Consider the following 14,237-nt stretch of genomic DNA (forward strand, 5'->3'; position numbering starts at 1 on the left):
CACAACAGGCCGTGTCAATTCATCTAAGTAACTTGGTGTTATTTGCCTGATACTTTAAATTACAGAGCTCCATTACTGAAGTCATTATTTGTGGTTAAGAGGGAGTGGTACAGAGAGTGGTAACAAGAAGAGTATCTTAAAATGAGTATCAAAACAGATCCTCTTTAGATGTCTTTAAATTTATCTTGATTTAATTACCTAGAACAAGTACAAAGAACAACCCCATCTCTTTTGCCTATCAGTTTACCCTATAGAAAATAGTAGATTTATTTTTAAAATTTATGGTCTTAAAAAATCGGTACTTATTTAGAAACTTTTGTTAAATGATTGCTTTAAAAATGTACTGCCACTTTATTTTGTGAGCAGAGTTCAGGGAGAAAAAACTCAGCAGGGATGGAATCCTCTCCTTATTCCAGATATGATAATGCAACTGCAAATGTTGAGACTATTCTAAATATAATATTTATCTCACAGTGAATCCAAATTGTCAGTTGCTGGAGATTTGGGATTGTGCTTTGTTGTTCTGAATCCCCAGAGATTCCAATTCATGTTATGTATCCTGTGGGCTCTCAAAAATGTTAATTGTATTGGTGGAGAATTGCATGTATCATTCTCAAAAAAAAACCACTCTACAATAACTAAGCCTTAATTTTTAAGTTAAATTCTAGTTTCTAATTTATCCTTACATTAAAAAAATATTTTATTTAAAAAATAAGAAATCCAAAAGCATTGAGAATCTTTTTAGTAAGATAAAACATTTTATAGAATTATTAAAAAAATTCTTTTTGCGCAAAATTTTTTGTGAGCTTATCCTCATTTAACACAGTTGCCCTTTAGCCCAGCAGTTATTGAATTTTAGTGTGCACAGGAATCAACTGGGGGCTATGCTTTAAAATAAATTCCTAGGCCATGCTTTTGGAATTACAGAATCAATAGGAATGGGTGGGGCCTCTTTTAAATTTTTTTTGTTTTAATAAGGAGCCTGGTACTTCTGAAATAAGGGGTCTGAGGATTATGTTTTGATGATCACTTTTTTCTCCAGTCCTTCTTACACAAGACCTTCTCTGACTTTTGTTATTAAGCTGATATCATATATGTCTGAAATCAGTCAGGCTGCAAGAAAAAAAGGGATATTAAAAAATGCATTAATAGGTGTTATTTCCAAGAAGTATGTTTTGCTAAGAAAGCAGGAGAAGAAAGAAGAAATAAAAGAGAACAAGTTTATTAAGTGAAAAGTTACAAAATATATTGCAAATTTTTTTTTGACCTATTGCTAAATTTTTGTTTGATTCTGGTAAAGCGGACAAGTTGCCTTATGTTGTGTTTATGAAGTATATGAAATTTTTCTGTAATCAAGACCTCAAGATACAAGAGTTTTGGGGATTAAGTCACATGGTAGTAATTCTATAAATAGGTTTTGGAGGTTTGAGATCTATATTTTGGTCTTGGTTCATAGCAATAAGCTGCCTTTGTAAAGTGGAAGGCACGTTGTCTTCTCAATAATCTCATTCATTTTTCATGTAGGTACTATTTTTATACTGACCATTTTTTTAATGGGTTTTCTCAGTTGTGAATATGTATCAAACTTAGTCAATTCTATCTCTGATTTACTGTTGCGCTACATACGCTGGCAAGGTGAACTCGCAGGCCTAGGAAATGCAACATTAATTCCTCCTCTTCTGACCCAGAAATACCTTGATCCTGACCATCTATAATGTGTTAAAGCAGGCTTAGGAAATGTTACATTAAAGTTTAAGGGTATACTTCCAGTGGGTGTGGATAAAATATAAAATTGTAGAATGTTGAAGTGGTAGTGAGTTTAGAGGTGAACTGGTACAACAGTTCTTGAACAGCATCTGCAGCTAGGTGGGCTTTAACAGTCACCTCAGGAGCTTTCAAAAAAATGGAAACTCTCGGCCCACTCAAGAAGATTCCAGTTTAGTAGGTTTTGGGGTGGGGCCTAGAAATTCAAATTTTATAAAAGCTTTCTAAGTGATTATATAATCAGTTAAATTTTGATACAACTTTAAACTTAGGGTAAGAATTCTTTCTACAGCATCCCTGGCAAAGAGTCATCCAGTCTTAACTTTGACAAACTCAGGAACAGATCTATTTTTTGCGAGGAAACTTATTATATTGCTTTTAAAGATTTGTCTGGACTGAGCTAAAATTCACTACCTTGTAATTCCAACCCACTAGTGTTATTTTTTATTTTGGAAAGAAGAAAGAGTAACTTTCAATCACATTACATTCACTGTGCTAGATATTACCTTTCCTTTGTGGGCTTGAAAATATTAAACTAGATAGTTTCCTTAGCTGCAAAATGGATTATCAGAGTAGATAAGCAGTTATCAAAATGGGGTCTGTATGGGGACCCCTGACACCCTTTCAAGGGGTCTAAAAAATCAAAACTATTTTCATCATAATACTAAGATGCTATTTACCTTTTTCAAAGTGTTGCCATTTACACTGAGGATGCAAAGCAATTTTGGGCAGGACTGCTGGTGCCTTAGCACAGATCAAGGCAGTGGCACCAAATTTTGTTAGTAGTCCTTGCATTTTTTAGAATAATCACCATTCACAGAAAAAAAAATCTAGTTTTGCTTAAGAATGTTGCAGATGAAGCAGTACAAATTATTGATTTTATTAATTCTTGACCCTTAAGTATATTTTTAATAGTCTGTGATGAAATGGGAAGTATGAATAAAGCACTTATGCTGCCTACTCAAGTACTGTAGTTACCTTGAGAAAAAATCACTTGCATGATTGAGTTTCAAGCTGAACTAACTGTTTTTTTCATAGAACGTCATTTTTACTTGAAAGAATGACTAACAGACACACAATGGTTATTCAAACTGTGGATACTTGGCAGACGTATTCTCAAAAATGAGCAAAGTGAGCCTCCCATTTTAGGAAAATCAACTGACACTATTTGTTGTCAATAATAAAATTTGAGCTTTCAAGAGAAAATTAGTTGTTTGGAAAACTTGTATCCACTACCATGAGGTTGATGGCTTTCCAATATTTAAAAACTTTTCTAAGATTGGTGATATTAACAATTGGTGATATTAACAAATGTGATTTTTCAAAATATTGAATAATGAAATACATCAACGTTTTGAAGATCTGCACAACTCAAGTGAACCAGTATTCTCCAAATGAACCAATGTATGATGTTGCAAAAACATGCATGGGTAAAAGATGCATTTAAAGACCAGTGGGTTTTTTTTGTTTGTTTGTTTGTTTTTTTGCAGTACGCGGGCCTCTCACTGTTGTGGCCTCTCCCTTTGCGGAGCACAGGCTCCGGGCGCGCAGGCTCAGCGGCCATGGCTCGCGGGCCCAGCTGCTCCGCGGCATGTGGGATCTTCCTGGACCGGGAACGAACCCGTGTCCCCTGCGTCGGCAGGCGGACTCTCAACCACTGCGCCTCCAGGGAAGCCCAAGACCAGTGGTTTTTAAAGTAACAGAATATAAAAAGTTAATTGATATTCAGGTTTCAGATTCCATATTGCACTTAACCTTTGATAAACTATTACTTGTCAAATTTTGATATAGTACTAAAGAAGAATAGCTACAATTATCTTGAAAGGCTGTTAAAAAATCTGCCTCTTTCCAACTTCATATCTGTGTGAAGATGGATATTTTTCACATACTTCTGTCAAACCAACATATCACAACAGATTGAATGCAGTGGCACCTATGAGAATCCAACTGTCTTTTATTGAACCAGGCATTTGAGATACTTAAAAATGCAAAACAATGCCAGTCTTCTAATTTTTTTGTTTTGTAAAATATGCTTGTATTTTAAAATTATGTTATTTATGTTACCATGTAATAGGTTCATCACTAAATGATTATTACTTAATCATTTATTTTATTTTAAATGAATTAATAACTATTTAAATTTTTTCTTAGCTTTAGTTTCAGATATAATAACTATTGATAAATATAACCATAGCTCTTTGGGACTCTGAATAATTTTTAGAAATGTAAAGGAGTCCTGAGACCAAAGAGTTTGAGGATCACTGGATTAGATGGTCTCCAAAGTTCAGTCCAACTAACCACCTTTAGAGCATGCAACCATTTTAATGTAACATGTTTCCTCTAAAATTTCTTAGCCATTCTCTTATGAATGCTTGTCAACATGCCTTCTAAACTGTGGCCCTTAATACTGGAATCATATTGAAGGTGTAGGTTGAGCAGCATAGAATATATAAATAGGCAACTAGCAGTATGCTTCAGTAGTAACTATCTTTGGAGATTTTTTAAAATAGGGGAAATTCCTATTTCTTTGAGGAAATAGGTTTTTGTTCCAGGAAAGCGGAGTGGTATACTAGGTAGCATCTAAGTTGTCTTCCTTGATACATCAGAAATACTCTTACTTTGCCTTAGAACATGTAAATATCAATAAGTGAAACCTCATTTTCCCCTTCACTATTGTGATATTCTTAATTATTAGTAATTGCATTTTTTAAAAATTGTGCATTAGCTTAGTATCAGTTCCTTTGCAAGATGAATTTCACATTTCATTTTCACACTTCATAGTTCAAATTCTACGTAATTTAGTATAATTATTAAGAGGAAGAGGAAAGCTAAGAATGATGGAGTTCAAGAAACATGGCTTCAGCCTAGCAATGCTATAAAGAACAAAAGATAGAATTATGGAGGGTTTTGCATTTTTTTTTTAATTAATGCAACTTGGGAGAGAATAGCAGTTTTAATGCAAAAATCACATTTGCAGTAAAACTCATTTGTATTTGCATACAGGATATTGTTTAATGTCTCTATAATTTTTATTTTGATGTATGAGACACCAGGCATTGATGTCTTTCCAAAAGTTAGTTGAGAAAATAAATGCTTTAAATGTAGTTGTTTTAACTCAGTGGCTCATTATGTATAACATAACATTATTAAACCAAAGAATCAGTCCTTGAGTTGAGTTTTAAACATGTGATGCTACAATTTAATATAAAGGTGGACAAAATTTTGTTACAGGTGTTTTTGGAAGCATTTTGGTACTTAAAAAAATGCCTTAGGTTATTGACTCTCAGAGTTGGAAGGTCATTTAATCCAACCACCCACTTGAACCTTCTTGCTTAGGAAAAAAAAAGAAGGGATGGGGATTAAAAAGAGAAATGGGTGTGGTTTAGAGACAGCTTTAAGCAGGATTTAAAAATTTAGCCTGAAAGCTTTTAAAGTCTAATTATACAGGGAGGCGGCACTGTGTTTATTTTCTGTTTCCCTTTACTCTGTTACCTATTTTTGGTAGAGGGGGACATACTTTGTGAAAATCTTTATGGCTTCTTCATTTGATGTCAAGATACTTGTTTGAAGTTGCCTTGTAATTCAGAGGTTTTTCTTTTTGTAACTAATATTAATATTTGGCTTTTGCTGCTAGATTAATAGCATGTTAGTCTGGATTTGGTGACTACTTTTGAATGTATAAGTGATATAGTGAATTTTAGAAATAGCTTTTTTGTTTTGGGACAAATTAGACATGTTAAGGATAAAAAAAATCTAAATAACACCAACTCATAAGAATAAGAAAGTAAAAATAAGCCCATATCTCACTCAGTGTTAACATTTTTGTTAAATTGTACTGTACTTTGTGTGCATGTGTGTATATACACATTTGATTTTCTATAAATTAGCTCTTATTATACATGTTTTTTTTTTATTCAACAATATTTTGTGGCCATCTTTTAATGTCATTAAATATAGATTTATATCATAATTTTTAATGATTACAGAGTACTGTTATATATATGTACCATAATTTACTTACGCAGTTAGTAGGTTATTTCCAATTTGGGGCTATTAGAAAAATGCTGTAATGAACATGCATATTACATGTATATGTCTTTTAACATTTTTGTGATTAGTTCCTTAGGATAATTTTGGAAATAGCCTTTCAAACTCAAAGGATATTGATGTTAAAAATATTAACACACTCTGGGGCTTCCCTGGTGGCGCAGTGGTTGAGAGTCTGCCTGCCAATGCAGGGGACACGGGTTCGTGCCCCGGTCTGGGAAGATCCCACATGCTGCGGAGTGGCTGGGCCCGTGAGCCATGGCCGCTGAGCCTGCGCATCCGGAGCCTGTGCTCTGCAACGGGAGAGGCCACAATAGTGAGAGGCCTGCGAACCTTAACACTTTCTGTCAAATTACCATTCAGAAAAGTTGTACCCAATTTATAATCCCATGAATGGTACCTGAAAGTGTTTATTTTTCCACATCCTCATAAATGCTAGTTTTTGTCCAGTTTACAAGATATTTTGCCAATATTTTAGGTGAAAATACTTTATTTACATTTACTTGATTATTAGGGAGACTCATATTTTTGTTATTGGACATTTGTATTTCTTCATTTGTAAATTTACTCTTTATATTCTTTGTGCATTTTTATATTGAAGAATTTGTAGCAATGCACTTTTTTTTTTAACATCTTTATTGGAGTATAATTGCTTTACAATGGTGTGTTAGTTTCTGCTTTATAGCAAAGTGAATCAGCTATACATATACATATATCCCCATATCTCTTCCCTCTTGCATCTCCCTACCTACCACCCTCCCTATCCCACCCCTCTAGGTGGTCACAAAGCACCGAGCTGATCTCCCTGTGCTATGTGGCTGCTTCCCACTAGCTACAATGCACTTTTTATTTAGTAAATTAAGAATATGCAAAAGATTTGATAACCAAATAATATGGAGGATGTCAGCACCATGGTCAGACGTAATAGTTTGTTGTCCAGTTTGGATTATTATTATTTTTTAAAAAGATTAATTAATTAATTTATTTATTTTTGGCTGCAACAGATCTTAGTTGCGGCATGCGGGATCTTTGTTGAGGCATGTGGGATCTTAGTTCCCTCACCAGGGATTGAACCTGCATCCCCTGCATTGTAAGGTGGATCCTCTACTACTGAACCACCAGGGAGGTCCCCATGGTTGGATTACTGATTGTTTGAAAAGTCTTTTAGGACAAAGGCCATGATTTAAAAATATTTATTTATTTATAAATTGAGATGTAATTGACATATAGCATTGTATTAGTTTTAGGTGTACAGCGTAATGATTTTCTTTATTTAAAAAATTTGTGACTATATTGTCCAGTGAAATCTTTAACCCATGATCAATATTTGCTGAATGAATGAATGAACTAGTAGAGGAGTGGAACAATCCATGGTGATTGGGTATTCTGAAGATTCATTTTACTAAACATATTGTGATTTTCCAGATCAGATGGTATTTCTTTCTCTATCTTCTTACTTTTGTGCTGCCCTCAGGACCAAAGTTGCCAATTTTATTTTGGAAATGTTTTCTTCAGCTTAAACTTTTCTGGTTCTTGAAGAAGTAGATTACTTCAAGTTGTGTGCTAATTCTTGTGAGTTGATTCTTAATTCTTTGCCCATCATAAAATATTGCTTGTTTATTCCTAAATTCTCTACAGGAGGAAGTATGCATTAAAGTCTTTTTTTAAAAATTTTAATTTTATTGGAGTACAGTTAATTTACAATGTTGTATTAGTTTCAGGTGTACAGCAAAGTGATTCAGTTATAGATATACATATATTCATTCTTTTTTAGATTCTTTTCTCATATAGGTTATCACAGAATATTGAGTAGAGTTCCCTGTGCTATACAGTAGATCCTTGTTGGTTATCTGTCTTATACATAGTATTGTGTGTGTGTTCATCCCAAGCTCCTGATTTATCCCTCCCCCGACCTTTCCCCTTTGGTAGCCCCAAGTTTGTTCTCGATATCTGTAAGTCTGTTTCTGTTTTGTAAATAAGTTCATTTGTATCTTTATTTTTTAAAATTGGATTCCACATATGAATGATATCATATGATATTTGTCTTTCTCTGTCTGACTTCACTTAGTGTGATTTTTTTGGTTTTTTTATAATAGTGAACTGTGATTTTAGAAGCTTATACTTTTAAATTTGTTTGCTGCAAAATTCACCAATAGTATAAATCAGTTGATAATGAGATTCAGAGTTACTTTTCAAGTATGCAGCAAGGGACTTCCCTGGTGGCGCAGTGGTTGAGAGTCCGCCTGCTGCTGCAGGTGGACACGGGTTCGTGCCCCGGTCCGGGAAGATCCCACATGCCGCGGGGCGGCTGGGCCTGTGAGCCATGGCTGCTGAGCCTGCGTGTCCGGAGCCTGTGCTCTGCAACGGGAGAGGCCACAACAGTGAGAGGCCCACGTACCGCAAAAAAAAAACACAACAAATAAAATACGCAGCAAGACTGGACTTATATGACAAATGAGATTTATTGACTTCATATTGATGAATGTTAAAATACTATTTGCCCTAAATCTCTGGAATCTGACTTATTCTAAATTTAAAATATCTCCAGAGTTAGAGATCTTAACTGAAAAAGATGAGACATACATCAGTCACAATATTATCTGGATGCCTTTTATTTTGTCCTCCATTGTTTAAATGGAAGTGAAGAAATGGGATGTATAATATTTATTGCATAATTCCAATTCATGCTTTTAAAAGAATAGTTGCTAGAAAGACAAGGTGAGATCCTTTTAAAAGTATGTGAGCACTTAAGAACACTTAGATTCTTCCAGACTTTAGGCTTTTGGATATACAGCATTTTGCTAGAGATTTACTTTATGGATAACTTCAGTTATAATTTTTAATTCAGGGTCAGATAAAATGTGAGAATAGCTTATATCAGAACCAGAATTCTTTTCTGGCTTTGACTAGCACACAGAGTGTGTCCACATTGGGTTGTGTGGTGTCCCAGGTAAAATTGCTCTACTGAATCCCGAAACATCAGAAAGCCATGAGGAGGTAAAGGGTATAACACCAAAAATAAATTACAGAGCTACCTTCCTCAGGGCGGACTCTCTTGTACTTCTCGCATGCAATAGAAATAGCCATTGCAGAGTTGCTAGAAACTGGTGAAATTGGATTGGGGAAGCGTGAGGCACCATTTCCTACAGAGAGAAAGAGGTCTGGTGAGGAAATGTATGGATACTTAAAGCTGTCCAAATGTCCAGGACTTTATTATCTATCAACCCTGGCTAGAAAATAGAATAATTATATGGGTCACTTAGGCAAAAGCATGTTATAGGAGCTGGGGAAGGGCTGAGTTGTATATTTATTTCATATCTCAACTTAATTTCAGAGGCCAATACCTAATCTATTATGGTCATTTGTTCTATAAATGCAATATTGGGAGTAGTAGTTCCTATAAATGATGTTGAACAAGATCTATGTTTTTTGAAATGAATTTTCTTTAAATCTAGTTAGCTAACTAACTAGGTTAGTTAACTAACCTAGATGTTTACTGGCTGTATTTAAAATACATGGATTGAATCAAACCAGTCCCCAGAGTCTAGGAAAGTTTCTGACCTAAATTAGGAACCCAAGCTCCATTATTATTTTCACTTGAACACTACTCATAGCCATCCTAACTTTTTGGAAAGAGTAAGGCCTTTGCAACAAAGTTTCTTTGTTTTCATGGAACCAAAAATGTGCTGTATTTAGACCAAACAATAAAAATAAACTACCAAACTACTTTCTAATGCATGGGGGTTCTGGAGAGAGGAAACCATAGATATTTAGAGGCATAAAGTGAGTCATTGTGCTAGTTAAAACTTTTTACAAGGCTAGCTCTGTATGTTTGAGTTGCATCTGTTACCTCTTCAGCCAGAACTAAAGTGTGTGCAAGGAAAAGAATTTTGAATTGAATTGTGGCTCATACAGAATGCATTGTATATAGCCTAAGCATCTAAATGGATTCCACATCTTGGGCAGAACTAAAACTGCATCTTTTCATATTTAGTCTACCTTCAAGGTATTCCTGTTGGACATATCCAAGGTATTTTCTGTGAATCTAATTCGTTTTAACTTGCAGACATAAACAGTTTTTCAAATGTAACTTGTAAGCCTTTATTCCCTTAAAATTTTTTCTTGCTTTTGTTTTTACTTATTCATATTTTTAAACACCACTTTATTACTGACAGTATTTTAAAAGCCATAATGGATGGAGATGTTGTATTCTTCGATGAAGAACAACGAACGAATTGTTTCTTTTGGTATTATCATCTTGGAAAAAGTTGTTTGAGTAGACAACTGACCGAGTTAAAAAATAGTATAATTTGTAGCCAGAATGTATTCTTTAATAAAGCAAGTAAATGCAATTTACTAATCCTTTTTCATTTCCTTTTTTGTCTAAACTTTCAGGTCACTTTCATGAATTCAAAGGCAATTTACCAGTGATTTCTGGGTGCTGGAGCTGATTTTTTTGTGCGTATTTGTAAGTATTGGCTTATTTATTACTCTTACTACTCTTCTCATTGTGTGATGAGAACAGTTACAGTGTTTTTAAAGTGTTATTAGTTTTTTGTAAGTGTTTTCTTAAAAGGAGTATAGAAAAATATCAGAGGGTGAAAAAAGCCTCTGTTATGATTTCCAGTGAAATAACACAATGGCAGGGCCAATTACAAGAGGCTGAAACAATAAATATCTTACTTTTTGAAGATGGGGCTCAATTGTAGGAATGGATTATTACCTTAAAGGGGCTAGTCTATCTGCACGTGAATAATTTACCTTGATAACTTCTTATAGTCTTCTGGTTGTCTGGACTTGAAAAGTTCTATGTGCCTGTGCTCATTGAAAAGATGTGAGATGATACAGAATTCAAAGAGCTGTCAGTACTTGAGGAGATTATGTATTAAGGAACCAAAGACTCATTTAGTGAATGTATAATGTATATCAAAATCGGGGTATTACTGTCTTCTTCACCATCCTCAAAATGCTATTATATTTTAAATGGTATTTTGGAGAACAAAGATAATTTTTCTCAGGAAAGAAGGTCAATTTCAAGAAAAAATATTGAATGAACTTTAATGATCAATGAAAATACTTTAAATTGTTATGTATTTATTAATATAAAAGTAGTTTAGAGTATGTGGCAGGTATTAAAAATGTTTGTGTGTATATAAGACCATATTTAAGTAACTTGAGTTTAAGATATATTTATGTGTGTACATTGTACCAAACCATTGATATCTAAGGTGATCTTTACATTCGATAACCACAAAGACAGAGGAAACTTTTTCTCTGTTAGTGTACTACTATAAAGGAATTTTAGGGAATAAACTTCTAGGAAAGTATTTGAAAAAAAAGTAACATTATAAATTAGAGTTTAAGTGATTCAGTATTTAAACAGAGAGCAGTGAAAATTTATTTAAAACCAGCTTTACCTTCCTTTTAGTAGTAGCATTGATGGGGGCAGGTATTTTGAACCATCTTAAAAAAATAGATGTGAATATTTAATATAGCTTAACACAGTTTGTATATTTTTTAATGTTTTAAGAATGAATAAGATGTTATTTTTATGAGACTATCAATTCACATTGTATTATTTGAAGACTGAATTCTTATGTAAAACACAAAATATTAAACTCCATGGTTCATTTGGATTAAATATAAGCTTTTAATTTGTGCAAGGTATCACAGTGAGGATTAGGAGGCAAAGAAGATGGAGAAAGAAATGTAAAGTATCTTTGAAGGGCTCTCGAGAAAAAGGATGGTTCCAAGGAGCTGAGCTTATCCTATTAGAAATCTGTGTGAAGGGAAATAATTTTGAACTGTCCAAATCTTGTCTTTGTTGCTTTATCCTTTCTTTTACTTCCTTTCTCTCTTCTCGCGTATCATTCAGTCATTCCCTATAGTAAGTTTTTAGGATGATTAATGTTTTTAAACTACAAATACAAGACAATTACAGCATTTCAACCAAGATGGCCTTAATCAAAATATAGTCTACATTTCTCATCACCCAAAGGCCCTGTTTCCTGAATTTTTCTCTTCTCTACCGCCCCCTGCCCCCCAGCAATCCAGCAATACCCCAACCAGATATACATAGACGAGCTTTGAACAGAGGTGATCCAATTAGCTGAATTTTTTTTCTTGTGACCTGACAAAGAGAGAGGCTAAAAAATAGAAGGGGCACTGTGGGTGTAGTTTTCATATGGTTATTTCTGGAGTTCAACTTAAAAAAACCCAAAAAGCTCTAGTCAGATTTTGTGTAATCACTTAGGTAGAAATCATAGTAATCACACAGGCCTAAAGTAATTGTTTTCCAGACTAGAGAATTTCCGTATGATAGTTTAGGGTGTGGAGTTTGTTGTTCCTTTGGTCTGTGGTCTCAAGTTTTGTTCCAGCCATCTCCTGACTATGGAACCTTCTTATTAAAGAAATGTAGCAGGATACTATGACTAAGATAAGTCAAATAAAATTAACATGGCATCCAGAATGCTTGCATTCTCACTTCTTTTAATTATTGCAGAAACTGTCTGCCACTTACACTGAATGATGAGGCAGCTAGAACAGTACAAAATATTCATCTAGTCTAGCCTAAAAACAGGCAAATGAGATCAGTGACAATGGCTTCTTTTAGGAACTTTAATTTCCATGTTTTGGAACTGCTTATTTGCTACATGATCTAAGGCAGAAAGTTATACCTCATGGCCACGGGAAGGTTTCTTAGTAAGGTATGCAGAAGCCGGTCTGTGAGATAAGGAGGTGGGATATTGTTTTGCACATCCATAATGAATAGGCCACACCAAAGGTGTGTGAGAACCGATTGGAATCTTACCTACTTACATCTACTACCTAGGTCAGAGTAGGAAAACACTGTGAAGGAAAATGGTTATCTTTTCAGAAGCTGAAAGCATCTTATTCTAGCTTTTTTTTTTCTTTTTAAAAAATAAAACTACCTTTTTTCTTTTCCGAAAGTAGGCATTGTATAAGAAGACCTTGTTTTGCATGTTAATATCCCACATTTAATTTTTTATCTCTAATTAAAATGTAATTAATTAATTCTGTCCTTTCAGTTTTACCAGGGCAGTAAATGATTGGTTAAAAACAATGAAAATAACAACAACAAAACAGAGAATTAGATAGCCTGCTTTTTCAGGTTCCCAAGCCTTTTTAGAAATTTGATAATGAATTCCCTTTTATAAAATTCTGTCTCTGTTCATGGTCTCTAAAATAGCAGTTTTTTCTCTGAAAAAGTCCGGAAGTATTTTATTGTCTGGTACCAAAATGATTATTGCTTAGCTCCATGCTTGAGTTAATAATGACAACAATATCTTAATTCAGCATAACACTTGCTTTTGCAGACATTAAACTGGCTAAATTTCATAAAACTCTGTGAGATGAGTAGGAATTATCCTTATTTTTGCAGAGTGGCAGGACTCAAACCAAGGGATTCATAGTATAAATTCCATGCTCTTTCCATAACACCAATCTGTCTTCTCTCAGAGAATATTTTAGCTCTCTTTCTTTTGTTGTTTGATCACTATCTCAGTCTCTACTTGGTTGCTGTACAAATATTTTTGAAAAGTTTAGGTAGAGTAAGTCAGGCAGGAGATTTTGGAGAACCTTATACCACTTTATTTCCTCATGTTCCTCGATCATTTGCTCCTCCCTGACATTCTCCTATCCCCCTATTTCAAAACTCCACATGTCATGCTTCAGCTGAAATTTTTTGAATTGCATAGATTTTTAGGAAACAAACAAAAAGAATCATGAAATCATCTCTTTGTGGTATTTTAAAATGGAGAGAAATTTGTTTCAAACTGAGCGTAGCCCAGACCAAAGCTCCCTCAGTGAGAACATCTGTGATTTTAAGGACAAGTAGGTCTAAGTGCATTATCTTTAAAAAATATTATTCCAGGCTAATCTTGACATAGAGCAGGTAAATAAAAAAGATGAGCTGTGAAAATCCACAAATAGGGCTTGAATGCCATTTTCCATGACAACGGGAGCTGCCCCATGAAAGCATTAATGCTGGGAATGTAAGGAATTTAAAATTGTGTCTTCTCAGTTTTACAGTTGTGTGCTCATGTTAATTAGAGATATACTGACATTTGAAGTATCTACATTAATACACACAGCTACTATACATTTGTGAACTGTGGCCAGAAATCTACTTTAATTGAAAGCAGTTTGCTAATCTGAATGTGTATATCCGTTACATTTTAAGCTTTTAAATTTTAATACTAGTGCCCTTAGATACTTGTTCTTTTTGCTCTCTCCACTTTCTGTTTCTAATTTATACCTGAAAGGACAGCCTGGCCTATTTTTAATCTCCTAGTGGTGTTTTGGAGCAATATTGATGGAATTTTGAGAAAAAAAATGTTTTTTAATAGTGTCTTTTTACTTGCTGTACTTTGAATCTCTTTTTACTCTCTGACTTTCTAAATTGT

The 14,237-nt window shown here is 34.1% G+C and overlaps 1 protein-coding gene across 15 annotated transcripts in view; it reads left to right on the top strand.

Annotated features, from left to right (window-relative positions):
• The window catches only part of SOX6 (SRY-box transcription factor 6), a 620,530-nt gene that overhangs the window by 89,774 nt on the left and 516,519 nt on the right, over positions 1 to 14,237 (top strand). For all 15 annotated transcript variants that reach the window (XM_089915099.1, XM_089915100.1, XM_089915104.1 and 12 more), the window contains exon 2: positions 10,207 to 10,279. The gene's annotated coding sequence lies outside the window, so the exon portion shown is untranslated. The remainder of the gene's footprint in view (positions 1 to 10,206; positions 10,280 to 14,237) is intronic.

Source organism: Delphinapterus leucas, chromosome 7 (genome assembly GCF_059928025.1).
Source record: "Delphinapterus leucas isolate spDelLeu-1000000601 "Yukka" chromosome 7, BTC_Dleu_Yukka2, whole genome shotgun sequence".
Classification (NCBI taxonomy): Eukaryota; Metazoa; Chordata; class Mammalia; order Artiodactyla; family Monodontidae; genus Delphinapterus; species Delphinapterus leucas.